General features: G+C 39.8%; 1 pseudogene; it reads left to right on the top strand.

Moving 5' to 3' along the window:
• Nucleotides 1-3,108: 3,108 nt before the first annotated feature.
• On the top strand, nucleotides 3,109-5,204 carry LOC100339869 (large ribosomal subunit protein uL3 pseudogene; annotated as a pseudogene).
• The last annotated feature ends 17,889 nt before the right edge of the window (nucleotides 5,205-23,093 follow it).

Genomic DNA, 23,093 nt, shown 5'->3' with positions numbered 1-23,093 from the left:
AGTATTGGCGTACCTCTGTTCAATACCCCTCTGGTTCCCTGAGGGGCAACTAATGGCTTCAGTAATTGAGTTCCTACCACCCATGAGGAAGATCTGAATTCAGTTCTCAGCTCCTAACTTCAGCTCAGCCCAGTTTCAGCATGTAAGAAGTGAACTGGAGTGGTTGGCACCGTGGTGCAGTAGGTTAATCCTCCACCTATGGCACTGGCATCCCATATGGGCGCTGGTTCTAGTCCCGGTTGCTCCACTTCCAATCCAGCTCTCTGCTATGGCCTGAGAAAGCAGTAGAAGATGGCCCATGTCCTTGGGCCCCTGAAGCCACGTGGGAGACCCAGAAGAAGCTCCGGGCTCCTGGCTTCGGACCAGCTCAGCTCCGACCGTTGCAGCCAATTGGGGAGTGAATCAAGGAAAGGAAGACCTCTCTCTGTCTCTTCCTCTCATTGTCTGTAACTCTACCTTTCAAATAAAATCTTAAAAAAAAAAAAAAAAGTGACCTGGAGTGTGGGAGTGCACTCTCACTCTCTCATGCTGTCTCTCTCTCCTTCTAAATAAATAAACGAACATTTCAAGGCATCCTAGGCTTCATCTGACAGCCAAAGGCATTCATAGTACCAGAAATTTAAGCAAACTGTACAAAAATAAACTTGGAAAAGCATGTATATACATATATATAAACATCTCATTTTATCCCATAAATATATAGTTATTATTTGTTAATTATACATTTTTAGCTCAGAAAAAAAGTTATAACTATCTGAAAATTTCAAGAAAATTAATTTTGTTTTTATTTTTTCATTCTACATATAGCTCTCTAACAAATTAAATTAAGTATATTTCTGTTTGGGCTTTCATGTTTTATTTTAGAAGTTTGTCACAAACTCAATAGTAAAAGAGGAAAGAAGTAAAGAAAGAAAGAAGTGGGAGAGATGTTTTGCAATTTATCTAACTATAAATTATTAACTCTGTATTATGAAAAGAGAAAATTATTTAGATATCTGTCCTTTCTTTTAATGATTTTTGAATCACTACTCGTCTAAGAATTTATACCAGAAACTAGGCTTATTTTTAACATTGTGAGGAGCTAAATTACTTACATGTACCACCTGAGCCTTTGACCAGAATGTAAAATAAAAATATGTTACATCTCACACAGAAACCTCGAATAAATGAGATGATGGAGCTAATTATCCTAATATGAGCATTAAAATATATGCATGCATTGAAATATTACATCGTACCCCATAAATATGTATAATTACTGTTTGTCAATAAATAAATTTTAAAAAATTAGTTACATCAAAAATTTTAAAAGGAGAGGGGAGAAGGAAGAAAGAGAAAGAGGAGGAAGGAGGGGGATAGAGCAAGAGAGAAAAGGATCATTATACTGTTATTACTTGTATGAGCTACAATGAATTTGTTCTTTTTGTATTAATAACACATTTACATGAAAATTGATGAGAATTATGTTGTAGAAATTATCATGCATTTGTTGTGACCCTGAAATCTAAGGTATTAATAAATTCCTTTAAAATAAAGTATAGCGTAACTTTCAGATGTTTCTACACAGGGTCTGAATTGGGGTATTCTATAATGTGTTTAACAAGGCTGTCCATAAAAAGGCTGTCCATAAATCCCATCCTAGATCTCTTTACAAAACATAGAAGTAAAATTAAAATATCTTCCCTTGGCACTGATATTTCACCCTCTTTTACTCCCTCTCTGCACCTTTTCCATGCCATCCTAGCTTGGGCCTTGGGTTTCAGTGTGTTTGTGTCTCAGATGACCCACCACGCCCCAACCAGAACTTCAAAAGAAGCTGTGAATAACAGGCCTTGTCTAGCTGGAAGATCATCCTGAGTCCCCTCCCTGTTTATTCTTGAAATGTTTGGGTCTCCTTTCATCTCCAGTTCTCACATTCTGGCACAATAAACCGGCTCTGACGTCTGTCCCTAACCCTGTGGATCCCAGGCTGCCCCTGCAATAGTGATGCAGTGGCGAGTCCTTGGCTCTGCTCACTGCAAATTTTGCAGCCTCTCCTGCTGCGGGTGAGAAATCTCCCTGTATAAGACCAGCCTTAAAATCTCCAGAGGACAGGAATTTGGATACCCACTGCCCCCTTCCTGCAGCCTAGTCTGACTGAAAGGATTCCCTGCCATTAGCCGCAGTTGAAGTAGAATTTTGACATGAATCACCATATGAACGAACTCATTAATGTTCTCCTGTTACTCAAACTCAACCATCCTGTGCCACTTTCAAACCTCTTTTAGCAAAAGGACATACTCAATAGAATAGAAAAATGGCCCTATCTGAAAGCTGCCTTAGGGGATAGGCAAGTACAGGAAGTTATACATCACAACCCAGAAAAAACTAAAACAATATTTTAACTCTATCTTGCTTCCCATCATAGAGCAGTAGCTACCCACCCACCCCACCCCCACACTGCAACTGTAGCTCATTGTTGTTCTCTAAGTTTCATGTAGCTATAAGAAAAAATGAGGAAGCTCTCCATGAACTAATAGGAAGCGATTTCCCAGAGATATAGCTAAGTGATTAAAAGTCCTCTGGGGAAGAATATATACAGTAAGGAAACTTTGGCGTGAAAAAGATGGAAAAGATGACCATACATTCATTTGCATATCTTTACAAGAAGAAATCCAGAAATTGTGAAGTTGGTTACTTACAAGGGAATAAAGGGAAGGGACACACAAGGATGTGACACTTGTTTGAGATTCCCTATTGTAGTTTTGAGATCAGCTTAGTATTCTATATGTTTAAAGAACAAGCATAAATTGAGGCTGGCACTGTGGTACAGTAGGTTAATTCTCTGCCTGTGGTGCCAGCATCCCATATGGGTGCTGGTTCTAGTCCCGGTTGCTCCTTTTCCAACCCAGCTCTCTGTTATGACCTGGAAAAGCAGTAGAAGATGGCCCAACTACTTGGGCCCCTGCACCCACATGGAAGACCCAGAAGAAGCTCTTGGTCCTGGCTTCAAATTTTTTAAAACTAATTCAAGTTTTAGTTTGAACAGTTGAGTAAAGAGTGGTGGCAAGGAAGCTAGGAGTCCTGAGTCCCTTTACTGGGAATACTCTTAGAGACTGATATCTCTGCATGTGGTAGGTCCATTGCTACAATGGTATCTTGTCCTTAGGTCTTCTTGTGGACAGAGCTAGGAAATATATGTGAGTACAGAGACATACACACACAGACACCTATAATGTATTTGTAGCATGTGTATTTATATACATCTATAAAATAAATACACATAGAGGTTCCCAGCTCCATCCATTGTGGCCATCTGGGGAGTGAACCAGCAGATGGAAGACCTTTCTCTCTGTCTCTCTCTCTGTAACTCTACCTCTCAAATAAATAAAATCTTAAAAAAAAAAAAAGAATAAGCACAAATCAAAAAGGGATAAGAAAGGGGAAAATACAAAACTGAAGCAAACTACAAAAGTAAACTCACTTTTATTTCCAGAGAAAAATATAGCAAAACTCTTGGAGTGATGGGATGACAAAGATGGCCTGACTGAATAACTTATTTTTTTTTTTTTTTGACAGACAGAGTGGACAGTGAGAGAGAGAGACAGAGAGAAAGGTCTTCCTTTTGCCGTTGGTTCACCCTCCAATGGCTGCCGCGGCCGGCGCGCTGCGGCCGGCGCACCGCGCTGATCCGATGGCAGGAGCCAGGAGCCAGGTGCTTTTCCTGGTCTCCCATGGGGTGCAGGGTCCAAGCACCCGGGCCATCCTCCACTGCACTCCCTGGCCACAGCAGAGGGCTGGCCTGGAAGAGGAGCAACCGGGACAGAATCCGGCGCCCCGACCGGGACTAGAACCCGGTGTGCCGGCACCGCTAGGCGGAGGATTAGCCCAGTGAGCCGCGGCGCCGGCCCTGACTGAATAACTTATAATCACAGTATTTTACTATAAACCCTCAGCTTTGGGCAATGGATAGGGGTAGAGAAGAATAAGCACATCCTGAAATATGTTTGATATATTTGTTATCAAGTGATATTGGCAAAGCAATTCTGAAACTACTTTAACTCTCTTATAAGACTGAGAAGATGAGTAAATACATCAAAGTTGTTGGGAGCCAGGGTCTTCTCACTGCGGACAAGGGGGCAAACTAACATGGAATGGAAGAGGCAAAAACCCAGTGAGGATGGATCAGCATCCATCCTGTCGGCATGAACTCAAGATATCTAAATTTAGACATATGCATGCACATACACACATGTATGAGTGCTGGGAACCTCTGTGTGTACTTATTTTGTAGATGTATATAGATAGACATGCTGCAATAAGTGAAGGAAGGTGAGGAGCTTCCCCAAGGAGGATTCCTCCAAACCCCACCACATGGCCTTCCTGGGCACCAAGGCCGTCATAACGCATCATGCTGGAAGTTGATAGGTGGAGATCCAAAGTGAACAAGAGTTGTGAAGGCAGCAACCACAGTAGAGACACCTCTGGTGGTTGTAGGCATCATGGGCTACGTGGAAACCCCTTGAGGCCTCAGCATCTTCAAGACCATCCACATATCAGTGATGAGTGCAAAATGTGCTTTTACAAGGACTGGCATAAGTCGAAAAAGAAGACCTTTTTCTCCACTTGGCAATGAGCCAAGTGTTTGGTGTTTGGTCAGGACAAGATTATCCATGTCATGGAAGTGACCAAGGCAAAGGCTACAAAGGGGTCATCAGCCATTGGCACAACAAGAAGCTGCCCCACAAGACCCACTAAGGGCTGTACAAAGTAGTCTGTACTGGGATGTGTCACTCTGCTTGTGTGGCCTTCTATGTCGCACGAGCTGAGCAGAAAGGCTACCATCACCCCATGGAGGTCAACAAGAAGATCTACAAGATTGGGCAGGGCTACCTAATCAAGGATGGCAGAATGATCAAGAAGAATATCTCCACCTACTACAACCTGTCTCACAAGAGCATCGGCCTTTTGGCGGCTTTGTCCATTATGGTGAAGTGACCAATATCAGGTTGAGGGGCTGCAAGGTGGGGATCAAGAAGCGAGTGCTCACTTTCAGTAAGGCCCTGCCATTGCAGACCAAACAGCAGGTCCTGGAGAAGACTGACCTTAAGTTCAATGACACAACCTCCAAATTTGGCCATGTCTGCTTCCAGACTGTGGAGGAGAAGAACGCATTCATGGGACCATTTAAAGAAGACAGAATCACAAAGGAAGGAGGATCATAATGTCAGGAACAGACTGTACAGCTAGTGGTATCACAATAAAAGTGACTTTCCAGCTAGAAAAGAAAAAAGAAAATGAGCATCATATTACTAATCATTAACAGTTGTCAAACCCTCTCCAAGTTCTCTTATTTGGTATATAGACTCTCAACCTTTAATTTTTTTTAATAAAATTAAATCCTAGTGTATTTTGGCAAATAATTTTCTAAAATGTTTAAACAATCCTATTTTAAAATTCAAAGTGAGAATGAGCTGTTGATTGATAGGGGTTTATCAGGCTTTAGGAAGACAAAAAGCTCAATCTGCCTATACAATCTGCCTACAATTCTGGCTATATTTATAGCACTTAAGAAACTATTTAGGAAATAACTGGTAAAAAGAATAGTCCATTTTTTGCTTCAAAAGGCTTTTTCTAGATTAGGTATAAATTATTTATGAAGATCTTTACCCTATGAGTTAAATCCAAAGTTTCTCATTTATGCTTTTTTGTCTTCTTTAATAACTAAGTATAGTTTTTCTTTAATCCAAGAAAGTTGACCATATAAGGAGGTCCCAGCCGTAAACTTTTCGTTCACCCCAAGTGACCTGTTTTTCATCCTTTCTCTTGATTTAATTTTTTTGGCCGCAAACTTAGTTTCTTTGCCAACAATTAGCAGCCATAATAAATTTGTAGATTTTTAAGATGGAAAGAAAGTAATTTTAGCATGCTCTTCTTATAATGGGGTGTGACCATAGTTTCATTTCTGGGACCTACATGTGAAGGTTTCCTGGCAAGAGCGTTCCAAACCCCCACTCACCCAGCTGTAAGTGACTCATTCTACTTCCTATTGATGGGGTCAATGAACAAAGGAGTGGCCAAAGCTCATGCATGAAAAACCTCTGATTGCTTAAACCTATACTAAACCTAGGACCTCACTCTAATCAGCTTGCCAAACAGTCAACAAGCAAGGGTGTCATGAAAACTCAAAACAGGAAAGAGACCTTGATTTCATTCAGGTCTACTAGTTCATTCTAGGGTAAATGATTTTATGAATGTGAAACAATGTCACACCTGGGATGTAATTGTTAGTTTAGATTCTAGAATTTTCTCCAGATCAGAATATGTATGAAGTTGATTTTTCTAAGTTGCTTCAGTTAGCTAATGGGCACAATGAAGACAAATTATCAAATATATACAAAGTACTTGTTGAAACAAATTTCCTAGTTTGCAAAATCATTGAAAACAGACTTACATACCATGTTGTTGCTGGGCATCAAGATGACAGAGTGTAAAGAAAAGGAAGAAAAAAAATGTAAAGTCTATTGTGTCAGCAATGAAAGAATAGTAGAGAGTCCCAAGCTTCAGTATTTTCACAAGGATATTATTGGGTTTCATTTGTTTGCTTAGATTGTTTTAAACAGTGCCCCGCTGCAGCATCTTTTCACTCCTAGGTATTCGATCACAGTTTGCGAACCATTCAGCTTTTTTTGTTTTTATTAATATAAGGAAGTTTTCATATATCCCATATGTAATTCTAAGACTATAAGAATACTTCCCTCCATTACTTCCCTTCTCAATTTTTTTTTAATTTTTGCATGAACATAAATGCTGTTGGAAACCACCCATATTTACAGCTTATTTGCTTTATTTAATAGGAACTGAAGACCAGATACCTGGACTCACAACATTAGGCAAGAATGTCTCTTAATCAAGTAACCAAATGAAAATGCTTTTGAATCTGTTCTGTTAACCCTGCAAAGCATAAACAAAAGGAGAGCAAATGGAGTAGCGATGTTGAACCCTGGCTGAGCCTGGCAGGTGGGGCTCCAGCTAAGCTCCTCCAACCGGATGGGAGAAGAGGCCCCACAAGGTGCAGGACTGTGCATGCGGCACTTGTGTGTACACAACACTGCAGGATGTTGCAAAGGCAATGGAAGATCTGATCCTTGAGATGTAATTTACAGTGGAATTAAGGAGGGTATGTGTGTGTGTACCTGTGTGTACATATGTATACATATGTGTGTCAATGCTAGAAAAGAATCCCTGAAGCAAATTCTTTAGGATTATATTGTTGAGCTGTTCCAGGCCTGATCATTATATATGGAATATCGCTGGATTGACAGAACACAGTGCAATCTTCAAAGGGTTTTTGCAAAAAGTTTATGTACTTTACTAGGATTTGAAAAATACTAGCCCTGTTTCATCATAACAGTTTTTGGAAGAATATTGCAATGAAATGCCTTGGATCCAGGGGCACAACAGGTTAAGCCTGGCCTGCAATGCCAGCATCCTATGTGAGAGAGCCAGTTCAGTTCTGGCTGCTCCCTGATAATGCACCTGGGGAGGCAATGTGGGACAGCCCAAGTACCTGAACCTCTGCCACCCACGTGAGAAACCCAGATGGAGTTATAGGCTCCTGGCTTTGGCCTGGCCCAGTCTTGACAATTGCAGCCATTTTGGGAGTGACCTAGGGGATGGAAGATCTCTTTCTGTGTCTTGCCGTGTGTGTGTGTGTGTGTGTGTGTGTCACTCTGCCTTTCAAGTAAATAAAATAAATCTTATAGAAAAATTCCTTGAATCAAATGCTGATCTGAATCCTAGGGACCATGAAGAGCTAGCTTGATGCTCACCTTAGCAGGTGACAGTGTCTCAAGAGTTAAGTGAAAGAATCATAAAAGGTTAAAGAGCTGGTCATTAAAGAACTGGTCAGGCCCAGAGCCCTTTTTTTCTAAAAGTTAAATATTTAAACCAGTCAAAACAGACATGCATTTATCTTCAAGTTAATACTTTCCTGGGTACATCAATGACTCATTAATAGTTCATTTCATACAACAAATTTTTACTAATATGTTCCAAATACTGTAGGAGATACAAAAGAAGACTAGCCAGGGCATCCTCTGGCAGTCAACCCGGGAAAGACAATATATACACAGCCCATTTATATGCAAATCAGTGCAAGTTTATGTGCCAAAGTGAACAAGCATTTGATTGTGATAATGTAGCTATTGAGAAATCTGTAAGGAAAGGAAGGATTATTCATTATAATATGTGGAAATGAACTAACTAGAAAAATCTGTGCACTCTTAAAATTAATTAAGAATAAAGAGTTAAGTATTTTTAAAAAGTATAAATCAATAGGATGCAAATTTGGATATATATTTATTATCATAGAATGGGAAAAACTTTCTAAGTAAAATCCTAAAAGAAATAAAAAAAAAAACATTGTAAAATGGTCAAACTTCTTCAGAAAAAAAAGCAAGTAAAGTTAGAAGGGTAAAACCAGGAAAATACTTAACATAAGAAACAGAGTTTATATTTTTGCTATACACAAAAGTTCTGCAGCTCAATAAGATGAGCCCTGAAATAGAAAGCTGGGCATATATCATGAACAGGCAAAGGATTATGGTTATAAACATTTCAAAAAGTGGGCAAATATCATGAACAGGCAAGGATTACAGTTATAGATACAAACATTTGAAAAATTGGGCCACAGAAAGATCCTTGTCTCTGTGCATGTATGTGTCTCTCTCTGCCTTTCAAATTTTCTACTGATGCAGTTGAATTGCAATAAGTACTCATTTTCTGGAAAATGAACTAGAAAACAACTTCTGAGGAATAATCAAGTAATAGACACTGGAAGTCTAAAAATATTTATATTTACTAACATAATTCCATTTTAAAGAATTGAGCTGTAGGCCAGCGCCGCGGCTCACTAGGCTAATCCTCTGCCTGCGGCGCTGGCACCTGGGGGGTTCTAGTCCCGGTTGCTCCTCTTCCAGTCCAGCTCTCTGCTGTGGCCCAGGAAGGCAGTGGAGGATGGTCCAAGTGCTTGGGCCCTGCACTAGCATGGGAGACCAGGAGGAAGCACCTGGCTCCTGGCTTTGGATCGGCGCAGCGTGCCAGCCATAGTGGCTATTTGGGGGGTGAACCAACGGAAAAGGAAAACCTTTCTCTCTGTCTCTCTCTCACTGTCTAACTCTGCCTGTCAAAAAAAAAAAAAAAAGAAGAAGAATTAAGCTGTAGAAAAATTATAAATTCACAAAGGTTGATGAAAATGTTAAGTTCTGTTCAATGATCTCAGAAATGCACAAAATAAAATACAAGTTGAAATAAATAGGTTACAAAGAAATCCATATTTTGTACACATCTTTACATTTGTGTGTATCATATGCACATATCCAGGAGCCCAGAACTCAGTATGGATCTCCCATATGGGTGGCAGGGACCCAAGAATTCGAACCATCATCTGCTGCCTCCCGGGATGCTCATTAGCAAGAAACTGGATCTGAAGCAGTGGAGCCAGGTCTTGAACCAGGCACTCCATGATATGGAATGTGGGCTGAACCACTGTGCTGAATACCAACCTTAAAACACATAACCTACCAATTACCAATACATGATGACAGATTTTCAGGTCAAATGACACAATGCCTGGAATTTGCCTAAATATCCTAGCCCCCCAATCAAAAGTGGGGGGCCGAATGAAGCAAGAATGTCAAATGTCCATAATTCTTAAAGTTGGTTCATAAGTTATTGATAATTAATATTTTCCTCTACTTCTGTGCATGTTTTATATTATCTACAATGAAGTTTTTATTGTTTCATAAGGTTTATTTTATTTATTTAAAGGCAGAGTGACAGAGAGAGAGGGATAAATAGAGAGAAAAAGAGATCTTTTATCTACTAGTTCACATCCCAAATGGCCAAAATAGTGGGGACTGGGCCAGGCCAAAGCCAGGAACCTGAAACCCTATCTAGGTCTCCTGTGTTGGTGGCAGAGGCACAGGCACTTGAGCCATTCTCTGCTGCTTTATCAGGTGCACTAGCAGGAAGCTGGATTGGAAGAAGAGCAGTAGGGACTCAAACTGGCACTCCAATACAGCAAGTTGGCATTACAGGTGGTGGCTTAACACACTTCACAATGCCAGCCTCCACAATGAAGTTTTCAAATACGTCAGTGGAGAGGCTGGTAGCATTGTGGCGCAGAAGGTTAAGCCTCTACTTGTGAGCTGGCATCCCACATCATAATGCCAGTTCAAGTCCTGCTTACTGCGCTTTCTATCCCGCTCCCTGTCAGTATGTCTCACAAAGGAACAGATGATGGTCCAAGTCTTTGGACTCCTGCTACCCATTTGGGAGGCTCAGATGGAGTTCCTGGCTCCTTGGCTTCAGCTTGGCTCCCAGCCCTTGCTGTTGTGGCCATTTGGGGATGAAGATATCTCTCACTCACCTCTCTCACTCTCGCCCTTGCTCTCTCCCCAACAACTCTCTCCCTTTTCCTTTCTCTGTTACTCTGCTTTAAAAGTAAATAAGTATCTTTTTTAAAAGCAAAAATGTTAGAATAGTTTCAGCAGCTACTAATTAATATACTGTAGTTTACAAATAGAAAAACTGGGGCCGAAGCTGTGGCATAGCAGGTAAAGCCGCCACCTGCAGTGCAGTTCAAGTCCTGCCTGCTCCACTTCTGATCCAGCTCCCTGCTAATGCGCCTGGGAAAGCAGTGGAAGATGGCCCTCGTGCTTGGGCCCCTGCATCCATGTGGGAGAACTGAAGACGCTCCTGGCTTCTGATCAGCCCAGCTCTGGCTGTTGCAATGATTTAGGGAGTGAGCCAATGGATGGAAAACTCTCACTCTCTCTCTCTCTCTCTCTCCCCCTCTCCCTCTCCCTCTCCTTCTCTGTAACACTTTCAAATAAATAAAATTAATCTTTAAAAAAATAAACATTTCATAAAAAAATAGAACTCTACCTACAGAAATCAGAATGACACCTTCAATGGCAGTAGAATTTTCTCGGTATTCTTCATCTTGTCAAAGTGTAAAATATTACCAGCTTTCTACTTCTCTCTTTTCTTCTGGACTCCTCACATTCTTCTCTCTCTTAACATTAATTTCACTACATAATACCAAGTCTAGGCCAAGAATCACAGTGACAATCAAGTTTCTTTTAAGTCTCAACAGATCTTAATGCTGTTATATTTTTTAGAAAAGCAGTAAGTCGTGGGTTTATTTTATATTTATATTAATGTACATCTTTTACTAAACAGGTCAATGACCCCACCAGTTATGGAAGGGAACAAATTCCTATGCATCTTCTTCTGGACGGCATGGTAAGTGCACTGAGTGCTGTGTGTGCCCCAGTCTTAGGCTGGCTGCACTGTGGTAACGGTAGCTGCAAACACAGTGAGATGTGAGGCTCCTGGGTTTTTTTTACCCCATCACATCATCATGTTCCTTGCTCAACTCTGAACTGTTGACTGTTTGGCCCAGACTTCATGCTTGCTTGCATCACCCCAGGTCTTATTTACAAATTCAGCCCTGGTGTTTGTACCCTAGATTTATCCCCAACAGATCATAATCTGTGATGCTTTCAGTTATTCCCTTAAGTTTTGTTCAAGTGAATTCTGTACGCCTCCCTCTTGCACACCTCAACCCCAAGAGCACTGAGCTCAACACGGATATCTGATGCTCCCAAGGCTGCAGAGTTCTGTTATCTCATTTACCAGCCCTGAAACACGTGCTTCTCACAACATCCCTTTGACAAAGATTTGTAAAGTAAATGCTGTGTGATCTGGATGTTTTTATCATCACCCTGGCCAGAGGAGAGGATGTGGGCTGCATTTACAGTAGTGAGGCTGATGACTCACCTTTAGAATTGGGGACATTTCGAAAGCATGACTTCCCTCTTTCACTGAAACTGTGAAAAGTGTGTAAGAAAATGATTAAAACTTAAATCTAAGGCTAAAACCAACAGTTTTATTTGAGTCAATAATCTCTAACTGCCATAACAAAGTCTCAGATCAGAAAAGTTGATGAGATTTTAAAAAGCCTTTAATTTGAGTACCACCTCTGTCCCCATTTTGTATCCAAATGTTATATAACTTATAATTTTTCTTTTAAACTACTTACCTATTCCATGAAACCTGTTCTTGTAGCCTATTAAGTTCAACAAGCATTTACTAGGCAATATATTCAAACACTGGATATAAAAGTATTATAATAATCATAGCTAATTGTTATAATGTGCTCGCTCTATACTAGGCACAACAGTTGTCAGGTATAATTTATTTAACCCTCATAGCAATGCTAGGGGCCAAAGCTGTTATTACTTTCACTGCTCAATGGAAAATGCCCTCTTGACTTATAAAACCTTATAGAGGGGGGCCCAGCACTGTGTAATAGCAGGTAAAGCCACTGCCTGCAGCACCAGCATCCCATATGGGCATCAGTTCAAGTCCCAGCTGCTCCACTTCCAGTCCAGCTCTCTGCTATGGCCTGGGAAAGCAGTAGAAGAAGGGCCAGATCCTTAGATCTCTGCACCTGCATGGGAGACCCAGAAAAAGCTCCTGACTCCTGGCTCTGGATAGGCCCAGGTCCGGCCATTTGGGGAGTGAACCACGGATGGAAGACACTCTCTCTCTCTCTCTCTGCCTCTGCATCTCTCTTACTTTGCTTTTCAAATAAAAAAAATAAATCTTTAAAAAATCCTTATAGAGGAAAGTTTTGTTTTGACTCAGAAGTATTTTTATTATACATACAAGTCAGTATGCAGAAGTAATGGGAAAATTTCTTAACACCTGCTATCCTTTCTGATAAGAAAGCAGAGAAAAGACCTTATCTATGTTATCTAGCTACACATTAGAATCACCTGGTAAGCTTTGGCACGGTCTGTTGCCTGGGTCTCATCCTCCAGGAATGGCAATTTAATTGTTCTAAGGGGAAAATACAAGCATCCGGCAGTATCTCTCACTGACAAATCATCTAGTGAATATAATATGTAATTACCAAACCTCTTCTTTGAGAAAGTGATTCAATAGATATGGGTCGCACTGAAAACTTTAAAAAAAAAAAAAAACTTCAGGAGGCCAGCACTGTGGCATAGCAGATAAAGCACCTGCAGGGCCAGCATCCCACATGGCACCGATTCAAGACCCAGCTGCTCCACTTCTGATCCAGCTCTTGACTATGGCCTTGGAAAGCAGTAGAAGATGGCCCAAATGGTAGGGCCTCTGTACCTGCATGGGAGACCTGGAAGAAGCTCCTGGTTTCTGGCTTCAGATTGGCCCAGCTCTAGCTGTTGTGGCCATTTTGGGAATGAATCAGCGGATGAAAGATCTTTCAATATCTCTTGATATCTCTCTCTCTCTCTACCTCTGCATAATTCTGGCTTTCAAATAAATAAATCTTAAAAAGAAAAAACTTACGGTAATCCCCACCTTCTCACAAATGGGACACACGGCCTTGCTGGGAACATGGAAGTGGCTGGGGAAGGTAAGCTGAGTTGTGTGTATAAAGGGTGGGGGAGAGCTCTCTCAAAGGAGACAGTTTCCTGAATGGGCCACAAAATTGACCACTGGGTCCTTCTTCTGAAAAGCTCTCTCTGAGCATCATGGTAGACAAAAGAAAGGCAAATCAACTTTGACTCTTGTGTCAATTCTAAACTATTAGCAGCAATGGCCTAAAGTACCATCCTGAAAAGGAATCTGAGACACAGTTCACATGCTGTGATCAATTAGCAATGTCTACATGAATATGGGACGAGGCGGTGTTTACAAGCCACCCAGACATCTCCTGTTTTTCTTGCGAGCCTTTGACATTGCTGCTTCCAGAGTCCAGGTCCAGTGGCATCGTTCTCTAAAATGTTTCTGAAAATGAATTACCTTTTTTAAACTGATGAATGACATGTGAAGCACAAATAGATATAGATATATAGATATAGATGTATAAAATACCAAGGGTAAATATAAAGAAGATCAACCGCCAGTTACTACGAGTTAGAATTTACGAATGGTCCCCACCATTGATGTCCTGCTACAGATATCTTATTGTTTGGTAACATTACTTCCAGAAGCTGGGGAGGCATGAAGGGAGAAAATAATGAAATTCAAAGTTTTTCAGCTGCTAGAAGCCCTAGTGAAAAGTTTTTTAAAATATAACTGGAAATGGCTGATTTAATTAAGATTTTGAATTCACCACGACCTTTGAAGTTCAGACATACATACAGAATTGGGTAGTACATGAATTGGAAAGCACCTGCATATTTTGAGCACTTATAAAATATAAGTACTTCCTGTACATTATACCATTTAATAATCATAACTTTACATAGTGGATATTTATGTTTTCATCTTATGAATAAAAAAAAAACAAAATTCATAGAGGTAAGATGTTCAAGATATCAAAATTCTGATGTCTTGGGGAAAATGGAAAAGAAATCCCAAGGAAAAACTGTTTTGAGGTCAAGTAGATGTAGGTCCCCTAGCAAGTCAAGGCATTACTTGTAACACACACATATTCCATATGGGAGTGCTCTGTTTGAGTCTCAACTACTCTACACTTCTGGTCCAGTTTATTACAAATGAGCCTGGGATGCAGATGATGATGACCCAAGTATTTGGGGTCCTGCCATCCATGTGGGAGACCAAAATGGAGTTCCTGGCTGCAGCCTAGCCTAGACCCTGGCTGCTGCAGGCATCTGGGGAGTGAACCAGTGGGTGGGAGATATTCTCTCTCTCTCTCTCATTATATATGTGTATACACACACACACACACACACACACACACGTATACACACTCACTGACTTTCAAGTAAGAAATACATATTTTAAAAAAAAAGTTCTGACATAGCAACTTTGGACCAGTTCCTTAACCTGTCTGAACTTGTTTCCTTACTATAAAGTGGGGATTTGGGATATTATATCCAAAGAGATATGTGTAATAAGGGAGAATCCAAATTTCCAGTTGGGCCAAGAGTTGCTTTCAGTTACAATCACTAAACACTAAAGGAAAATATAGAAAATGATAGAAAAAGAGAATGAAATTTTTTGAACAATCAAGTCTGTCTATTAGTTGTCTTTTTTTAAGATTTATTAATTTATTTTAAAGTCAGTGTTACAGAGAGAGAATGAGACAAGGAGAGGGGAGAGAGGAGATCTTCCATCCACTGGGTCACTCCCCAAATGCCTGCAACAGCTGTGGCTGGGCCAGGCCAAAACCAGAAGCTTCTCTGGGTCTCCCACATGGGTGCAAGCACTTGGGCCACCATCTGCTGTCTTCCCAGAAACAGAGCAGGTGGGACTCAAACTGGCAGCACCCATATTGTATGTTGGCACTGCAGGTGGTGGCTTTACCCACTATGCTGAGAATGAAATTTATATGAGAGAAGGATGACGGTATGGACAGAACAAGGACAAGAGATAACTGTTCATACAGAATCACTGTTAATATCAGGTATTCTTGGCTTTTAGACAGCATAAGTCACATTTCTAAAAAATTTGTGGGAAGACATAGGGTGAAAAGTTCACAAAATCAAAGGAACTTGAACGTCTAGGCTTTGTACTAGATGAAGAAGCACCAATCATCAAGACAAGTTGGACAAATATCTTCAGAGCATGACTGGGAATGAGGCCTCCAATCTGCATACAGATGAGTAATATATAGGATCAGATGATGAATAAAATTAGTTAAAAATTCAACTTTCAGTCTCTGGAATGTGTGAGTAATGTAGGTGAGAGAGAAGATTATAGAAGTCTAGGATACAACAACCTCTATTGTGCACTTTGATATGTGCAAAGAATGATATGTGCAAATGTAGGTGGTAACCCTTTATATCTACCATGACACAACAGTGACATAACTTATCCACTACCACATCCTAACAGCTTGCAACTCTAAGTTTTTTTCTCACAGGAGCATTTGGGTATATTGACTTACCCACAAACTCTAACCAGTCCCTTTAATGACAAAGGACATATTTGAGGTACTAAGAGATAGACAAAAACCTTGAGATGTAGTCTAAAGCCAGGGCCTCCAAACCAAATGGCTCATGAAAGGATCAAACTCGTGTTTTTAACATTGGACACTATTCATTTTTAATAATGACTTGCCCTTTGCGATTCTTATTGTGTTTAAAATTAAACAGAATGGTTTTAAAGGCAGAACCTACATGAAAACTTGTGAGAAATTATTAAATAATGCTATGGTGATTTTCTACTCTAATTCATTACAAAGTAAACTTCAAATGTCTTTTACTTAAATAATAAGCCATTTTTTCTAAGAAAATAGATGTTTTGTCCTGTCAACTTTACATGATATTTAATGAGCTCGGGACTATATATGTTTCTCTGTTTGGTGTATTTATCACCATGACTCCAAAATGTTCAGGGAAAAACTTTAAACTAGAAAGTAATAAGGATATTCTCCCTTTCCTGTCATCAAATAAAACTGTTAACAACCTTCCAGAACCCATTCCTGCATCCTTTTCCATCTTTTTAAAATATAGTTGTTGGGGTTTTGTAAATATTGTCTCCTAAGAGAAGAAGATTACTCATTAGAAATATAGGCATTTAATTTTCTAAGTGGCAAATTCCAGTTTATTAAAAACATCAATTGGTATATTTCTGTAATATCAATAATGAAGCAAAGAAGCATAAGCCCTTATCACAGAATTGTTCAATAAAAGGTTACATGATAATAGGACAAAAAGGGAAGTGTTTAACTAACAGTGCTTACTACCTTGACTTTCCAAGGGGCTATAAAATGCTCTAGCTACCTTATCATTATGAAGCAGATAGGGAGAGTGACCCTCTCTCTTACTGATCGCAGCTCCAAAACAAAAATGATCCATTGATTTTTGTGAGCTAACAAAGTCACCTCTAAACTAAGGTAATATCATAAATACCTTATGATTTGCAAAGGTTAATTTTATGTGTCAGTTTGACCACATTATGAAGCCAAGTGTTTAGTCAAACATCAGTTTAGATGTTGCTGCAAAGTTATTCTTTTAAATGTGATTAACAATTAATTATTAGACTTTTATTAAAACATACTACACTCCATAATGTGAGTGGGCTTCATCTAATCACTTGAAGGCTGTATTAGCAAAGATTAAGATTTCCTAAAGAGGAGGGAATCTGCCTCAAGACTGTAGCACAAAAACCCTGCTGGACTCTCTACCTTGCTTCTATATGGAATTGAGACCACAACATTAAATGTCACCTGAATTTTTTACCTGCTGGCTTACCCCTCATTTTCATTTGAAATTATACTGTATATATTAAGATTATATATAATATAGAAGTATATATAATATATAAATTTAAAATAATTTATATATTTACACTTATATAAATTATGTACATACAGAGCAGGATATATATTACTGTTTCTCTGGAGAGCCCTGATACACTATCTTAGAGTGTTTCTAAAATCCTGATGGATAGAAAGCAAGTGATTCTCTTTTTTAACTTAAAACAATTTAAGCCAATGACTTCTTGTTGAGATTTTATAAATCTATAAATAGCATCGTATTTTCTCACTTCCTTATTTACAATCCCCAATTCCCAGAGTTCTTAGCATGGCGTACAACGTCCTGTGTGATCTATCGCCAGTAGAAGATTCATCTGGCAGGATCCCTGTCATCAGGCATTTGCACAAATCACTTCTTGCTGCTGAATAGAATAAAAGTAGAACAAAGGGCACCCCAAGCTGTGCCTTTGCACACACAGGATTGAAACAGCTGGAACAGACACTCTTAAGCAGTAGTTTCAGTAGAGTATCTGAGTAGGTTGCCCTTTTTCTTGCTATATACATCTGTTCAGTCCAATTCGGGCTGGGCTACAGAATCAGAGTATCCTTTCTTCTAAGAACAGCTAGTTGCCTAAAGAAATTTTCTCATAGGTCTTTATTTCTCCAAACTCCTTTTACATAACTCAATCTGTTTAAACGGGCTATCACTATAGGTGTGTTAAAATACAACTGTTGTGAGACCCACATTGTGGTGCAGTGTGTTAAGCCACCAACTGCCATGTTGGCATCCCATATGAGCACCAGTTTGAATCCCAGTTGCTTCATTTCCAATCCAGTTTCCTGCTAATGCACTTGAGAAGGCAGCAAAAGATGACCCAAGTGTTTTGACCCCTGCCACCCATATGAGACTCCTGGAATGGAGTTCCAGGCTCCTGGCTTCAGCCTGGCCCAGCGCTGGCTGTTGCAGTCATTTTGAGGAGTGAAAAGCAGATAGAAGATCCCTTTCTATGTATCCTGCTCTTTCTCTGTAACTCTGCCTTTCAAATAAATAAAATAAGAATATAGCAGTTGTGTTTTCCTTAGATACTCATCTTGATTACTTTGATGAAACAAGAATGCCTTGGTGACTAAGATTAAACAGGAGGGGTGTCTTGGTCTTCTTAGAAGCTTATTTTGAAAACTATCTCTTAGATTACTGCCCCAAGAGAATATACTACACATACTTCAGATCTATCTTGATTTCCTTTTATTTGACTGGGAAACATTTTCTGATACAGCCCCTGTAACTCCGAAGCAATGTTCCTATTTGGAGCCTAATGCTCCTTGTACACTGGTTAAGCATCATGTTGCCTGAATGACTCGGCCACGTGGATTGTCCCTATCTCTGAGTTATTCAGTAGCCCCTCATAAACCTAATAATCTTCTGTTGTCAACAAAGTTGCAAGAGCTTGGGTCATCCTAGTCCCCCTCTTCTCCGAGCATAGTAATATGCTTGTAAAATGCCACATTCTCAAAGCAAAACTGTAGAAATTATCCAGCAAAAGTCAAGTCTGAAAATAGATGTCTAGAGAACTGCAGGCCCACTCAGGTCTGTCAGGATGGCTGTACAATTATATCTCAGGATGAACTGCCTCCCCCCCACACACATTACCACAACAGCAACACATCACCACAACAGCAACAAGAAAGAAAAGGGACAAACTTCACATAACCCAAGTTACTTATAATGACAGGAGAAAATCTTGACCTAGTTAAACCAAATCTGGATTGTATAGCTCTATTAAATGTATCAACAGAAGGCAGAAGATTTGTATATGACCTGTAAAAAGAGAAGTAAAAAGCAAGAAGTGGTAAGTATATCTCATGCATCATCAAAGGGGGAAGTGCCTTGAACCTTGAGCTTGGAAATTTCATTCCATTAGACAGATAATAAAGATAGTAGCTTACACTCACATAGTTCCTATTCTTTTAAAAAATATTTATTCTTTGAAAGTCAGAGTTACACAGAGAGAAGGAGAGGCAGAGAGAGGGAGAGAGGGAGAGAGAGAGAGAAAGTGAGAAAGAGAAAGAGAGAGCGAAAGAAAGTGAGCGAGAGAGTGAGAGAGCAAAAGAGAGAGAGAAAGAGAGAGAGAAAGAGAGAGAGGTCCTCCTTCCACAGGTTCACTCCCCAGTTGACTGCAATGGCTGGCGCTTCGCCAATCCAAAACCAAGGAGCCAGGAGCTTCCTCCGGGTCTTCCACGCATGTGCAGGGGCCGTCTTCCACTGCTTTCCCAGGCCATAGTAGAGAGCTGGATGGGAAGTGGAGAAGCCAGGTCTTGAACTGGTGCCCATATGGGATGCCAGCACTGCAGGCAGTGGCTTTACCCACTACACCACTGCGCTGGCCCAAAATACAGTTCCTATTCTATTCCAGAAAAAATTATAAGCACTCTACACTTACTAACTCACTCAATGTGCACAGCAACCTATAGGTATTTTTTGTATCCCCATTTTCAGATAAGGAAATGGATACACAAAGACTGGATGTCACTTTCCCAAAGTTAAGGGTGGAATATAGACAGCCTGATGCCAAAATAGACTCTCTAATGTGAGAATGTAGTAAAAAGGGTGGAATATAGACAGCCTGATGCCAAAATAGACTCTCTAATGTGAGAATGTAGTAAAAGTGGAAAAGACTTTTCCCTTTATCTTGGGAAGAGAAAAAAAATTTGTTGAAAACCCATTAAGCGCTGAAGATTGTGCCAGCAATTTTACATACATTGTGCTGAAAACAACCGGGCCAAATCCTCTTACCTCTGAAGTGGACAAAAGACTATTAGAGTATGAAAAATATAGATTCATTTCAGTGCATATCATCTATGTCACCCAATATTTTCTGAGTAATTATATCAAAGTTATGTGTTCTAGGAGGGAGAGCAAACATTCTGGACTCATTGTACAAAGGGTCACAATCTTTTTTTCTTTACTGGATCTGTGTTCTTCTAAAATTCATTGATCCTGTCTTTTCCACTACAAAACAAAGATAATAAATTTACATCATGAGATACATGCAAGGTTGAAATGAGAGGTAGCTGAGAAATCCTTGTAAGGTACAAAACAGTAGATTTTTAAAAATTTAATTTAAAAAACTTTAAAAAGTAGAAATTTGATAATTCAAGATAATTTTTTAACAGTAATGACAAAGTCACTGAGAAGACACAGGAGAAGTTTACCATGTTTTTTTTTTTCTTCAGTAATTTCTGCAGGAAAGACGTTCATCTGGAGGCAACTGGGTATTATGCAACCTGCCAGCTAAGAAATTAAGGGGACAACTAACTGAGCACCAAAGGGGAAACTTGTTGAAGTGAAATGGACACTATGAGAAACAGTGACTTCATCAGCTCTTGTTCTGACGGTTGATGTACAATGTAATACTTTATCCATTTTAGTATTTTTTTTGTTCTAGTACCATTGGTTGAACTCTGTAATTAACACACAATTATTCTTAGGTGTTTAAATTTTAACACACAATTATTCTTAGGTGTTTAAATTTTAACTGAAAAGTGATCCCTGTTAGGAATTTGGAAAACATTATGCTGAGTGAAATAAGCCAATCCCAAAGGGACAAATACCACTTATTCTCCTTGATAGGTGACAACTAACTGAGCACCAAAAAGGAAACCTGTTAAAGTGAAATAAACACTATGAGAAACGGTGACTTGATCAGCCCTCACCCTGACTGTTGATGAGCAACTTGATATGTTATCCCTCTTAGTATTTTTTTTTTGTTTGTTCTACTTAATACTTTTGGTTGAATACTGTAATCAATACACAATTCTTCTTAAGTGCTGAAACTTAACTGAAAAGTGATCACTATTAAATATAAGAGTGGGAATAAGAGAGGGAAGAGATGTGCAATTCGGGACATGCTCAAGCTGACTTACCTCAAATGGTAGAGTTAGAAACATACCAGGGGATTCCAATTCAATCCCATCAAGGTGTCATGTACCAATGCCATCTCACTAGTCCCAGTGATCAATTTCTGTTCACAATTGATCATAATGATAGGACTAAGAACCAAAGGGATCACATAAAGAAGACTAGTGTCTGCAAATACTAGCTGATAGAATCAAAAAGGGAGAGAATGATCCAACATGGGAAGTGAGATACACAGCAGACCCATAGAATGGCAGATGTCCTAATCAGCACTCTGGCCTCAGAATCAACCCTTAAGGCATGCGGATCCGGCTGAAAAGCCCATGAGAGTATTTCAGGCATGGAAAGCCAAGACACTCTGGGAAAAAAAAAAAACACACCTAAATGAAAGATCTCCATGAGTGAGATCCCAGTGGAAAGAACAGGTCATCAAAGAAGGAGGTACCTTTCTCTGAAGGGAGGAGAGAACTTCCACTTTGACTACGACCTTGTCTAAATATGATCAGAGTCGGTGAACTCAAAAGGCTTCCATAGCCTTGGCAACTCATGACAAGAGCCTAGGGTGATTACTGATGCCATAAACAAGAGTGTCAATTTGTTCAGTCAACAACAGGAGTCACTGTGCACTTAACTCCTCATGTAGGATCTTTGTACTTAGTGTGCTGTACATTGAGATTTAATGCTATAACTAGTACTCAAACAGTATTTTTCACTTTATGTTTCTGTGTGGGAGCAAACTGTTGAAATCTTTACTTAATGTATGCTAAACTGATCTTCTGTATATAAAGAGAAACGAAAATGAATCTTGATGTGAATGGAAGGGGAGAGGGAGTAGGAAAGGGGAGGGTTGCGGGTGGGAGGGACATTATGGGGGGGAAGCCATTGTAATCCATATTCTGTACTTTGGAAATTTATATTCATTTAATAAAGTTTTTAAAAAAGAAGAAATTAAGGGGATTTTTAAAATGCACAAAAGCTCTTGCTTAGTTTTGGGGAGCTTTGTATCAGTGAAAGCTAAAAGTTTTTGCAACTACCTCAATTCTTTGTGGGCCATTTGACTGAAACATAAGAAACTACAATCTAATTGCATTACCTTGTGTCTTTGGCAGTAATCAACTTGGAACACCCATATAATGAAGACTTGCAAGTAGATGAGAGAAAAATCTTCACCATACTTTTAGGGCAGATATACTTAGTAGCATCCTAAAAAAGCACTTTTGGGGCCAGCATTGTGGAGTAGCAAGTAAAACCACCACCTGCTACACCAGCATCCCATATGGATGCTGGCTTGAGTCTGGGCTGCTCCACTTATGTTCCAACATCCTGCCAATGTGTCTGGGAAAACAGCAGAGGATGGCCCAATTTCTTGGGCCCCTGCCACCATGTGGAACGCTGGGAAGGAACTACTAGCTCCTGCCTTCAGTCGGGCCTAGCTATGGCCATTGTGGCCATTTGGGGAGTGAGCCAGCAAATAGAAGATTTCTCTCTTTCTGTCTCTTACTCCCTCAGCATAACTCTACTTTTCAAATCTTTTTTAAAATCCCCAAACTTCTGGGTCCTCACTTGGTGTGCTGGCATCATTCCTTCTATCAACAAGTCCCAGCATGCAGGATATGACTAGGGGCAAACTTTCAGTAAATGCATTTGACAAGTAGAGCTTAATGTCAAGTGAATAGCAGAAATGGTGCTATTAGAAATGGGAGAGATGCCAGTCTCAAGATAGGATAATGCAGCCACGGGCAACAAATTATATTAAGGTTGAATTGTGGTTGTACTTAGATCTCCTAACTGCTCACATTTGCATGTTTTCAGATCAGAGAACACGAGGTTTAAGGAAAAAACATGTGCTAAAATAAAGTAAGTACAAATAACTTCCCAACCTAGCTTGGCCTCTTAATAGGACCATCACAGAAATTTATTGATCTTAAGCTGAGAGAGGAGGAGAGCTGGCATTGTTGCTCGCAGGTTAGG

This window comes from Oryctolagus cuniculus, chromosome 1 (assembly GCF_051225735.1).
Source record: "Oryctolagus cuniculus isolate XC-2025 breed Fujian yellow rabbit chromosome 1, ASM5122573v1, whole genome shotgun sequence".
Taxonomy (NCBI): domain Eukaryota; kingdom Metazoa; phylum Chordata; class Mammalia; order Lagomorpha; family Leporidae; genus Oryctolagus; species Oryctolagus cuniculus.
This window is presented reverse-complemented; position numbering and strand designations above follow the sequence as displayed.